General features: G+C 54.4%; 1 pseudogene; it reads right to left on the bottom strand.

The window, feature by feature from the left end:
- LOC135534451 (cell adhesion molecule DSCAML1-like) overlaps positions 1-10598 on the bottom strand; it is a 28222-nt pseudogene extending 17624 nt beyond the window's left edge.
- Positions 10599-10968: the final 370 nt, after the last annotated feature.

A 10968-nucleotide genomic window follows, 5' to 3' on the forward strand; every position in this document is an offset into this window, starting at 1 on the left:
TCTTCCCCCTCCCTCACATCCTTTCCCTCCTCCCATCTCTTCCCCTCCTCCCATCTCTTCCCTCCTCCCATCTCTTCCCCTCCTCCCATCTCTTTCCCTCCTCACATCCTTTCCCTCCTCCCATCTCTTCCCCTCCTCCCATCTCTTCCCCTCCCATCTCTTCCCCTCCTCCCATCTCTTCCCCTCCTCCCATCTCTTCCCCTCCTCCCATCTCTTCCCCTCCTCCCATCTCTTCCCCTCCTCCCATCTCTTCCCCTCCTCCCATCTCTTCCTCCTCCCATCTCTTCCCCCTCCTCCCATCTCTTCCCCCTCCTCCCATCACTTCCCCTCCTCCCATCTCTTCCCTCCTCCCATCTCTTCCCTCCTCCCATCTCTTCCCTCCTCCATCTCTTCCCCCTCCTCCCATCTCTTCCCCTCCTCCCATCTCTTCCCCTCCTCCCATCTCTTCCCTCCTCCCATCACTTCCCCTCCTCCCATCTCTTCCCCCTCCTCCCATCTCTTCCCCTCCTCCCATCTCTTCCCTCCTCCCATCCTTCCCTCCTCCCATCACTTCCCCTCCTCCCATCTCTTCCCCTCCTCCCATCTCTTCCCCTCCTCACATCCTTTCCCCTCCTCCCATCTCTTCCCCTCCTCCCATCTCTTCCCCTCCTCCCATCACTTCCCCTCCCTCCCATCCTCTTCCCCCTCCTCCCATCTCTTCCCCTCCTCCCCATCACTTCCCCTCCTCCCATCTCTTCCCCTCCTCCCATCTCTTCCCCTCCTCCCATCTCTTCCCCTCCTCCCATCTCTTCCCCTCCTCCCATCTCTTCCCCTCCTCCCATCTCTTCCCCTCCTCCCATCCCTTCCCCTCCTCACATCCTTTCCCCTCCTCCCATCTCTTCCCCTCCTCCCATCTCTTCCCCTCCTCCCATCCTTTTCCCCCTCTTCCCATCTCTTCCCCTCCTCCCATCTCTTCCCTCCTCCCATCCTTTCCCCTCCTCCCATCTCTTCCCCTCCTCCCATCCTCTTCCCCTCTCCCATCTCTTCCCCTCCTCAATCCTCTTTCCCCCTTCCTCCCATCTCTTCCCTCCTCCCATCTCTTCCCCTCCTCCCATCTCTTCCCCCTCCTCCCATCCCTTCCCCTCTCCCATCCTTCCCCTCCTCCCATCTCTTCCCCTCCTCCCATCTCTTCCTCCTCCATCCTCCCATCCCATCTTTCCCCCCTCCCATCTCTTCCCCTCCTCCCATCTCTTCCCCTCCCACATCCTTCCTCTCCTCCCATCTCTTCCCCTCCTCCCATCCTTCCCCTCCTCCCATCTCTTCCCCTCCTCCCATCTCTTCCCCTCCTCACATCTCTTCCCCTCCTCCCATCACTTCCCCTCCTCCCATCTCTTCCCCTCCTCCCATCTCTTCCCCTCCTCACATCCTTTCCCCTCCTCCCATTCTTCCCCTCCTCCCATCTCTTCCCCCTCCCATCTCTTTCCCCTCCTCCCATCTCTTTCCCTCCTCCCATCTCTTCCCCTCCTCCCATCTCTTCCCCTCCTCCCATCTCTTCCCCTCCTCCCATCCCTTCCCCTCCCCTCACATCCTCCCATCTCCTCCCATCTCTTCCCCTCCTCCCATCTCTTCCCCTCCTCCCATCTCTTCCCCTCCTCCCATCTCTTCCCCTCCTCCCATCCCTTCCCTCCTCCCATCCTTCCCCTCCTCCCATCTCTTCCTCCTCCCATCTCTTCCCCTCCTCCCATCCTTCCCCTCCTCCCATCTCTTCCCCTCCTCCCATCTCTTCCTCCTCCCATCTCTTCCCTCCTCACATCCTTTCCCCTCCTCCCATCTCTTCCCCTCCTCCCATCTCTTCCCCTCCTCCCATCTCTTCCCCTCCTCCCATCCTTTCCCCTCCTCCCATCTCTTCCCTCCTCCCATCTCTTCCCCTCCTCCCATCTCTTCCCCTCCTCCTCCCATCCTTTCCCCCTCCTCCCATCTCTTCCCCCTCCTCCCATCTCTTCCCCTCCTCCCATCTCTTCCCCTCCTCCCATCCCTTCCCCTCCTCCCATCTCTTCCCCTCCTCCCATCTCTTCCCCTCCTCCCATCTCTTCCCCTCCTCCCATCCTTTCCCCTCCTCCCATCTCTTCCCCTCCTCCCATCTCTTCCTCCTCCCATCTCTTCCCCTCCTCCATCCTTTCCCCTCCTCCCATCTCTTCCCTCCTCCCATCTCTTCCCTCCTCCCATCTCTTCCCCTCCTCCCATCTCTTCCCCTCCTCCCATCTCTTCCCCTCCTCCCATCTCTTCCCCCTCCTCCCATCCCTTCCCCTCCTCCCATCCTTCCTCCTCCCATCTCTTCCCTCCTCCCATCTCTTCCCCTCCTCCCATCTCTTCCCCTCCTCCCATCTCTTCCCCTCCTCCCATCTCTTCCCCTCCTCCCCCATCCTTCCCTTCCCCTCCTCCCATCTCTTCCCCCTCCTCCCATCTCTTCCCCCTCCTCCCATCTCTTCCCCTCCTCCCATCTCTTTCCCCTCCTCCCATCTCTTCCCCTCCTCCCATCTCTTCCCCTCCTCCCATCTCTTCCCCTCCTCCCATCTCTTCCCCTCCTCCCATCTCTTCCCCTCCTCCCATCTCTTCCCCTCCTCCCATCCCTCTCCCCTCCTCCCATCCTTCCCCTCCTCCCATCTCTTCCCTCCTCCCATCTCTTCCCCCATCCTCCCATCTCTTCCTCCTCCCATCTCTTCCCCTCCTCCCATCTCTTCCCCTCCTCCCATCTCTTCCCCTCCTCCCATCCTTTCCCCTCCTCCCATCTCTTCCCCTCCTCCCATCTCTTCCCTCCTCCCATCTCTTCCCCTCCTCCCATCTCTTCCCCTCCTCCCATCTCTTCCCCTCCTCCCATCTCTTCCCCTCCTCCCATCTCTTCCCCTCCTCCCATCTCTTCCCCCTCCTCCCATCTCTTCCCCTCCTCCCATCTCTTCCCCTCCTCCCATCTCTTCCCCCTCCTCCCATCTCTTCCCCTCCTCCCATCTCTTCCCTCCTCCCATCTCTTCCCCCTCCCATCTCTTCATCTCTTCCCCTCCCCCCTCCCATCTCTTCCCTCCTCCCATCTCTTCCCCTCCTCCCATCTCTTCCCCTCCTCCCATCTCTTCCCCTCCTCCCATCTCTTCCCCTCCTCCCATCTCTTCCCCTCCTCCCATCTCTTCCCCTCCTCCCATCTCTTCCCCTCCTCCCATCTCTTCCCCTCCTCCCATCTCTTCCCTCCTCCCTCTCTCACCGGTGACGATCAGTTGTCTCTCCCAGCTGACGGTTGCCGCGGCGTTGCTAGCAATGCAGGTGTAGTTGCCGTTGTGCTTCAGGGTCACCTTGGAGATCTGCAGGGAGCTCATGAACTCCTTGGTCTCTATGCCAACGCCGGAGGCGGAGCCAGGTACGATAAGCTGCCCATCTTTGTGCCAGGTGATGCGGATGGGCATGTCACCCTGACGACACCACGCAGGCGATGTACATCAGCTTTCCACACCGACGTGGAAGGGATGTCAAAGGGCTGGATCAGGGCGGCACTGGGGGCAGAGGTTACAGAAGTCAGGGGTTAGAGGTCAGAGAAAGGGAGAGCGTGTGAGAGTGTGTGGACTGGATTGGACACCTTGGGTGTAGAGAGAGGGCCACAGAGCAGGCTGTTGTTGGCTAGTGTAGTATGCCCCCTGACTTGCCCACCCCTGTCATCTCCAATAGCCCATAATAGGAGCTCTGATTAGAGGCCAACTGGCGGAAGAAGTCATGCCGTTGCCATGGTAGCGGAGGGGTGGGGGGTGGGGGGTGCTACAGCTGAGACATCTAGGGGATTAATCTGGGCCTCATTATGATTAATCTAATTAAATCAGGGACACACACACGCACACCTCTACAGCCCCCCAACACACCACACACACCACCTCTACAGCCCCCCAACACACCACACACACACCTCTACAGCCCCCCCCAACACACCACACACACACCTCTACAACCTCCAACACACCACACACACACCTATACAGCCCCCCAACACACCACACACACACCTCTACAGCCCCACAACACACTACACACACACCTCTACAGCCCCCCAACACACCACACACACACCTCTACAGGCCCCCCAACACACCACACACACACCTCTACAGCCCCCCAACACACCACACACAAACAGCCCCCCAACAACCACCACACACCTCTACAGCCCCCCACACACCACACAACCTCTACAGCCCCCCAACACACCACACACACACCTCTACAGCCCCCCCAACACACCCACACACCACAGCCCCCCCACACACCACACACACCTCTACAGCCCCCACAACACACCACACATACACCCTCTACAGCCCCCCAAAACACCACACACACACCTCTACAGCCCCCCCACACACCACACACACACTCTACAGCCCCCCCAACACACACACACACACACACACCTCTACAGCCCCCCCCACACACCACACACCACACATACACCTCTACAGCCCCCCAACACACACACACCTCTACAGCTCCCCCCACACACACACACTCTACAGCTCCCCAACACACACACACCTCTACAGCCCCCCACACCACACACACACACACCTCTACACACCACACACACACACCTCTACAGCCCCCCCCACACCATACCACAGCCCCCCACACACACACACACACCTCTACAGCCCCCCCAACACACACATACACATCCCTCTACAGCTACCCCCACACACACACACCTCTACAACCCACTCAACACACACATCTCTACAACCCACTCAACACACACACACCTCTACAGCCCCCACACATCACACACACACACACCTCTACAGCCCCCTCAACACACCATACCTCTACAGCCCCCCACACACCACACACACACACCTCTACAGCCCCCCCAACACACACATACACATCCCTCTACAGCTACCCCCCCACACACACACCTCTACAACCCACTCAAAACACACACATCTCTACAACCCACTCAACACACACACATCTCTACAACCCACTCAACACACACACACCTCTACAACCCACTCAACACACACATACACATCCATATAAAGCTAGATGCTTTTAACACAATGGTGTGAAGACCCTGTTGAGCTGAGTGTCTGGTTACGTCTAAGAAGAAACCTTGCCCAAACGTTGATGACTTTCAACAAATCCACTGCATTGTAGTGAACAGCCTGTCATTGGTAGTTTTCATACCAACTCCCTTTCCCATACCTGTATTTCACCTTTGCCCCTACCCTTGTCCCCCACCCCTGTCCAGTCCCCTACCTTTCACAGTGACGTGGACAGTCTGGTCGATGGAGGTCTGTGGCTGTATAAGCACACTACACAGGTAGGTACCCTCGTCCATGCCCTTCTGCACATCACTCAGCCTCAGGGTTCCATTCTCATACACAACCTGCCGATGGTTGTCAGGCAGCAGCATGCCATCCTTAAACCACTTGATAGAGTAGTATGGGTAACCAATCACACGACAGGTTATAAAGGTGTTCCTTCCAGCTACAGCCGTGATGTCACGCATCTCCCTGATCCTAGGAGAACCTGGAGACATAGAGAAGAGAGGGAGGACAGGGGAGAGGAGGAGAGGAGGGAGAGACATGGGGTGGAAGATAAGAGAGAGGACATGGGAGCAGAGGAGGAGGGGAGAGAGAAGATAAAGGTTGGGGAGAGAGTGATTGGGGCAGGTTGAAGGGGTAGAGAGGGAGGACAGGGGAGAGAGTGATTGGGGCAGGTTGAAGGAGTAGAGAGGGAGGACAGAGAGGTGGTTGGGGCAGGTTGAAGGGGTAGAGGGGGGAGGACAGGGGCAGGTTGAAGGGGTAGAGAGGGAGGACAGGGGAGAGGAGTGGGGCAGGTTGAGGGTAGAGAGGGAGGACAGGGGGAGGGAGTGGTTGGGGCAGGTTGAGGGGAGAGAGTGGTTGGGGGACAGGGAGAGAGTGGTTGGGGCAGGTTGAGGGGTAGAGAGAGGAGGACAGGGACAGGTGGTTGGGGGCAGGTTGAGGGGTGAGGAGGACAGGGAGAGAGTGGTGGGGCAGGTTGAGGGGTAGAGAGGGAGGACAGGGAGAGAGTGGTTGGGGCAGGTTGAGGGGTAGAGAGGAGGACAGGGGGAGAGAGTGGTTGGGGCAGGTTGAGGGGTAGAGAGGGAGGACAGGGGAGAGAGTGATTGGGGCAGGTTGAAGGGGTAGAGAGGAGGACAGGGGAGAGAGAGTGGTTGGGGCAGGTTGAGGGTAGAGAGGAGGACAGGGAGAGAGTGGTTGGGGCAGGTTGAGGGGTAGAGAGGGAGGACAGGGAGGACAGGGAGAGAGTGGTTGGGGCAGGTTGAAGGGGTAGAGAGGGGGACAGGACAGGGAAGGGGTAGAGACAGTGGTTGGGGCAGGTTGAAGGGGTTGGTTGGGGCAGGTTGAGGGTAGAGAGGGAGGACAGGGGAGAGAGTGATTGGGGCAGGTTGAGGGGTAGAGAGGGGAGGACAGGGGAAAGTGGACTGGGGCAGGTTGAGGGGTAGAGAGGGAGGACAGGGAGAGAGTGGTTGGGGCAGGTTGAGGGGTGAGGGAGGACAGGGGAAAGTGGTTAGGGGCAGGTTGAGGGGAGACAGTGTGATTGGGGCAGGTTGAGGGTAGAGAGGGAGGACAGGGGAGAGAGTGATTGAGGGGTGAGAGGGAGGACAGGGAGAGGTGATTGGGGCAGGTTGAAGGGGTAGAGAGGGAGGACAGGGGAGAGAGTGATTGGGGCAGGTTGAGGGGTAGGGAGGACAGGGAGAGAGTGGTTGGGGCAGGTTGAGGGGTAGAGAGGAGGACAGGGGAGAGAGTGATTGGGGCAGGTTGAAGGGGTAGAGAGGGGAGGACAGGAGAGAGTGGTTGGGGCAGGTTGAATAGAGAGGGAGGACAGGGAGAGAGTGGTTGGGGCAGGTTGAGGGGGTAGAGAGGGAGGACAGGGGGAGAGAGTGGTTGGGGCAGATTGAGGGGTAGAGAGGAGGACAGGGGAGAGAGTGGTTGGGGCAGATTGAGGGGTAGAGGGGAGGACAGGGGAAAGTTTAGTGATGCCTCCTAATCATACTGGTAATATTTGTAATATCTATGAATTATTTGTGATGATTGTGTGTATGTATGGTGTTTGACTACATTACCCTATGTCCTAAGGTCTTGTGAGAACAGACATAGACAGAGACAGGCATTAGCGATTAGAGAGACAGAGAGACACTGTCAGAAACAGACACACTAGGCAAGACACAGACAGACAGACAGACAGACAGACAGACAGACAGACAGACAGACAGAAAGAGAAATAGAAAGCGAGAGAGACACATTCAGACAGAAACTGAGAGAAAGGAAGAGGGATGACTGGAAGAGATGAACTCTAAGCCTATCCGATCTGTTGCACCTGTCCTTGTGCTTGTCTCCACCCCCTTCCAGGTGTCAGATCTTCCCTATTATCCCCTGTGTATTCATGTGTTCAACGTCTGTTTTGTTGCATTTGTCTTGTCATTCAGAGTCTTTTGTTGCCAGTTTGTCTTGTTCAGCGTTTTCTCTGTCAGCTCCTATCGTTTCCCAGCCTCTCTTTGCTAGTCCTCCTGGTTTTGACCTTTGCCTGTCCTGACCCTGTTCCCGAGAGACCCTGAGCCTGCTTGTTGTCCGGTACCACTGCCTTACCTGGATTTCTGAACCCTGCATGCCTTGACCTGTCTTTGTCTGCCCCTGTTTGCTACAATAAACAGTGTTAACAGTCTGCATCACTACAATAAACAGTGTTACTTCGGACAGTCTGCATCGCCTGTTTGCTACAATAAACAGTGTTACTTCGGACAGTCTGCATCACCTGTTTGCTACAATAAACAGTGTTACTTCGTCTGCATCACCTGTTTGCTACAATAACAGTGTTACAGACAGACAGCATCACCTGTTTGCTACAATAAACAGTGTTACTTCGAGAGAGCATCACCTGTTTGCTACAATAAACAGTGTTACTTCGGACAGTCTGCATCGCCTGTTTGCTACAATAAACAGTGTTACTCGGACAGTCTGCATCACCTGTTTGCACAATAAACAGTGTTACTTGTGCTTGTCTCCATCACCTGTTTGCTACAATAAACAGTGTTACTTCGGACAGTCTGCATCACCTGTTTCCCCTAAACAGTGTTACTTATGACAGTCTGCATCACCTGTTTGCTGCAATAAACAGTTTGGACTTGTCTGTTTCATCTTCGCCTGCATCGCAAATAAACAGTGTTACTTCTGTCAGCTGCACGCCTGTTTGCTACAATAAACTCTTTGCAGTCTGCATCACCTGTTTGCTACAATAAACAGTGGTACTGACAGTCTGCATCACCTGTTTGCTACAATAAACAGTGTTACCTGGACAGTCTGCATCACCTGTTTGCTACAATAAACAGTGTTACCCTGGACAGTCTGCATCACCTGTTTGCTACAATAAACAGTGTTACTTTGTCTGCATCACCTGTTTGCTACAATAAACAGTGTTACTGACAGTCTGCATCACCTGTTTGCTACAATAAACAGTGTTACTTCGGACAGTCTGCATCGCCTGTTTGCTACAATAAGCAGTGTTACTTCGGACAGTCTGCTTCACCTGTTTGCTACAATAAACAGTGTTACTTGGACAGTCTGCATCACCTGTTTGCTACAATAAACAGTGTTACTTCGGACAGTCTGCATCACCTGTTTGCTACAATAAACAGTGTTACTTCGGACAGTCTGCATCACCTGTTTGCTACAATAAACAGTGTTACCGGACAGTCTGCATCACCTGTTTGCTACAATAAACAGTGTTACTTCGGACAGTCTGCATCACCTGTTGCTACAATAAACAGTGTTACTTCGGTCTGCATCACCTGTTTGCTACAATAAACAGTGTTACTTCGGACAGTCTGCATCACCTGTTTGCTACAATAAACAGTGTTACTTCGGACAGTCTGCTTCACCTGTTTGCTACAATAAACAGTGTTACCGACAGTCTGCATCACCTGTTTGCTACAATAAACAGTGTTACTTCGGACAGTCTGCATCACCTGTTTGCTACAATAAACAGTGTTACTTCGGACAGTCTGCATCACCTGTTTGCTACAATAAACAGTGTTACTTCGGACATTCTGCATCACCTGTTTGCTACAATAAACAGTGTTACTTGCAGTCATCACCTGTTTGCTACAATAAACAGTGTTACTTCGGACAGTCTGCATCACCTGTTTGCTACAATAAACAGTGTTACTTCGGACATTCTGCATCACCTGTTTGCTACAATAAACAGTGTTACTTCGGACAGTCTGCATCACCTGTTTGCTACAATAAGCCGTGTTAGTTCGACAGTCTGCATCTGGGTCTTACCTTGATCCCTGATAGTGTGTGTTAGTGCATGTACACATGTGGGTTGGATGTGTGGATGTGTTGCACGTGTATCTAACTCCCTACACATCTCCACTTGTCTCTGTACTACGTGCATGTTTTAGTGTGTGTATAGGTGTGGGTGTGGGGTGTGTGTATATTGAAAAGTAGACAGGCACCTCTTACGTTTATGCGCGCTTGGTACTCGGCGCTACCGGCCGAGTTGCGTGCGGCGCAGCGATACACTCCCCCGTCGCGGATGGCCGGGCTGCTTACGTTGACATGTGACACGGTCAGGCCATCTGATAGGGTGTACTGGCTTGTCTTGTAGGCGGAGTCTCGCACCACAGGCTGTCAGTCCAGCGTCCAGGTGATGGAAGGGGGTGGGGCTCCTTTGGCGCCCACATCAGGGAGAAAGGCTCCCCAGGGGCGACCACGCGCTCACTGAAGGACGACACGATACGGGAGTACCATCTACAGGAGAAAGAGAGAGAGAGAAATCGAGAGAGAGAGAAAGCGAGAGAGAAAGTGAGAGTGAGAAAGAGAACGAGAAAGAGAGAGGGAGAGAGAGAAAGAGAGAGAGAGAGTGGGAGGAAGAGAAAGAGAGAGAGAGAGAGAGAGAGAGAGAGAGAGAGAGAGAGAGAAGCGAGAGTGAGAAAGAGAAAGAGAGAGATGGAGAAAGCGAGAGTGAGAAAGAGAAAGAGAGAGAGAGAGAGAAAGCGAGAGTGAGAAAGAGAAAGAGAGAGTGAGAAAGAGAGAGTGAGAAAGAGAAAGAGGGAGAGAGAGAGTGTGAGAAAGAGAGAGAGAGAGAGAGATAGATAGATAGATAGATAGATAGAGAGAGAGAGAGATAGATAGAGAGAGAGAGAGAGGGGGGGAATAAGAAAAGTGAGATTCACAGCTTTTCAGTTATAAATGTTAAGAATAAAGTTGCCTGCTTCCCCACCTCCTCCCACCTCCCATCCCTCCTTCCCTCTCCCATCCTTTTACCCTCCAGCAGTATGATAGAGAAGTCCTGGGCAGTGTGGCCCTTGCGGGAGGCGAAGCACTGGTAGGCCCCAGAGTGGCTCTTCTGAGCCGCTGTGATCTGCAGGGTGTCGTTGTGGGGGCCCTGGATAGAGATGTGCTGATCTGGGATTATAGGGTCTGTGTTCCTGTACCAGGCCACTGTGTACTCTGGAGAACCCTCCACAGCACAGGTAAAGAACAGGGTACTGCTGATGCCCGTCTTTAGACTCTTGGGGGAAAGGGTCACTCGCAGGGGGTCTGGGGAGGAGAGAGAACACACACATGAGTAATACACACACACACACACACACAAAGAGAGAAAAACAAAACAGCTCAATCAGTTGAGGAGACTCATTAAAAAAGCAGCTGGAGACATCTCTTCACATCTCTGTCCATGTACGTACATTTGTGTGTGTTGTTTGTGTTTAAATGTCAGTGAGCAATAAGGCAGCTGGTGGCGTGTTCTGGGGGCCTGGCTGTGCCACCCAACCCCCCCCCCCTCACCCTGTCAGAGTCACACTCTGTGCTGCCATGATGTGCCTACTGGCAAAGCCTACCTCTGCTCTCTCTTTATCTCTTTCTTGCCCTCTCTCGCTCTCTTTCTCTCTTCTCTTCTCTGTGTTTATAT

The sequence above is a fragment of the Oncorhynchus masou genome, unplaced genomic scaffold, assembly GCF_036934945.1.
Source record: "Oncorhynchus masou masou isolate Uvic2021 unplaced genomic scaffold, UVic_Omas_1.1 unplaced_scaffold_3420, whole genome shotgun sequence".
Lineage (NCBI taxonomy): Eukaryota > Metazoa > Chordata > Actinopteri > Salmoniformes > Salmonidae > Oncorhynchus > Oncorhynchus masou.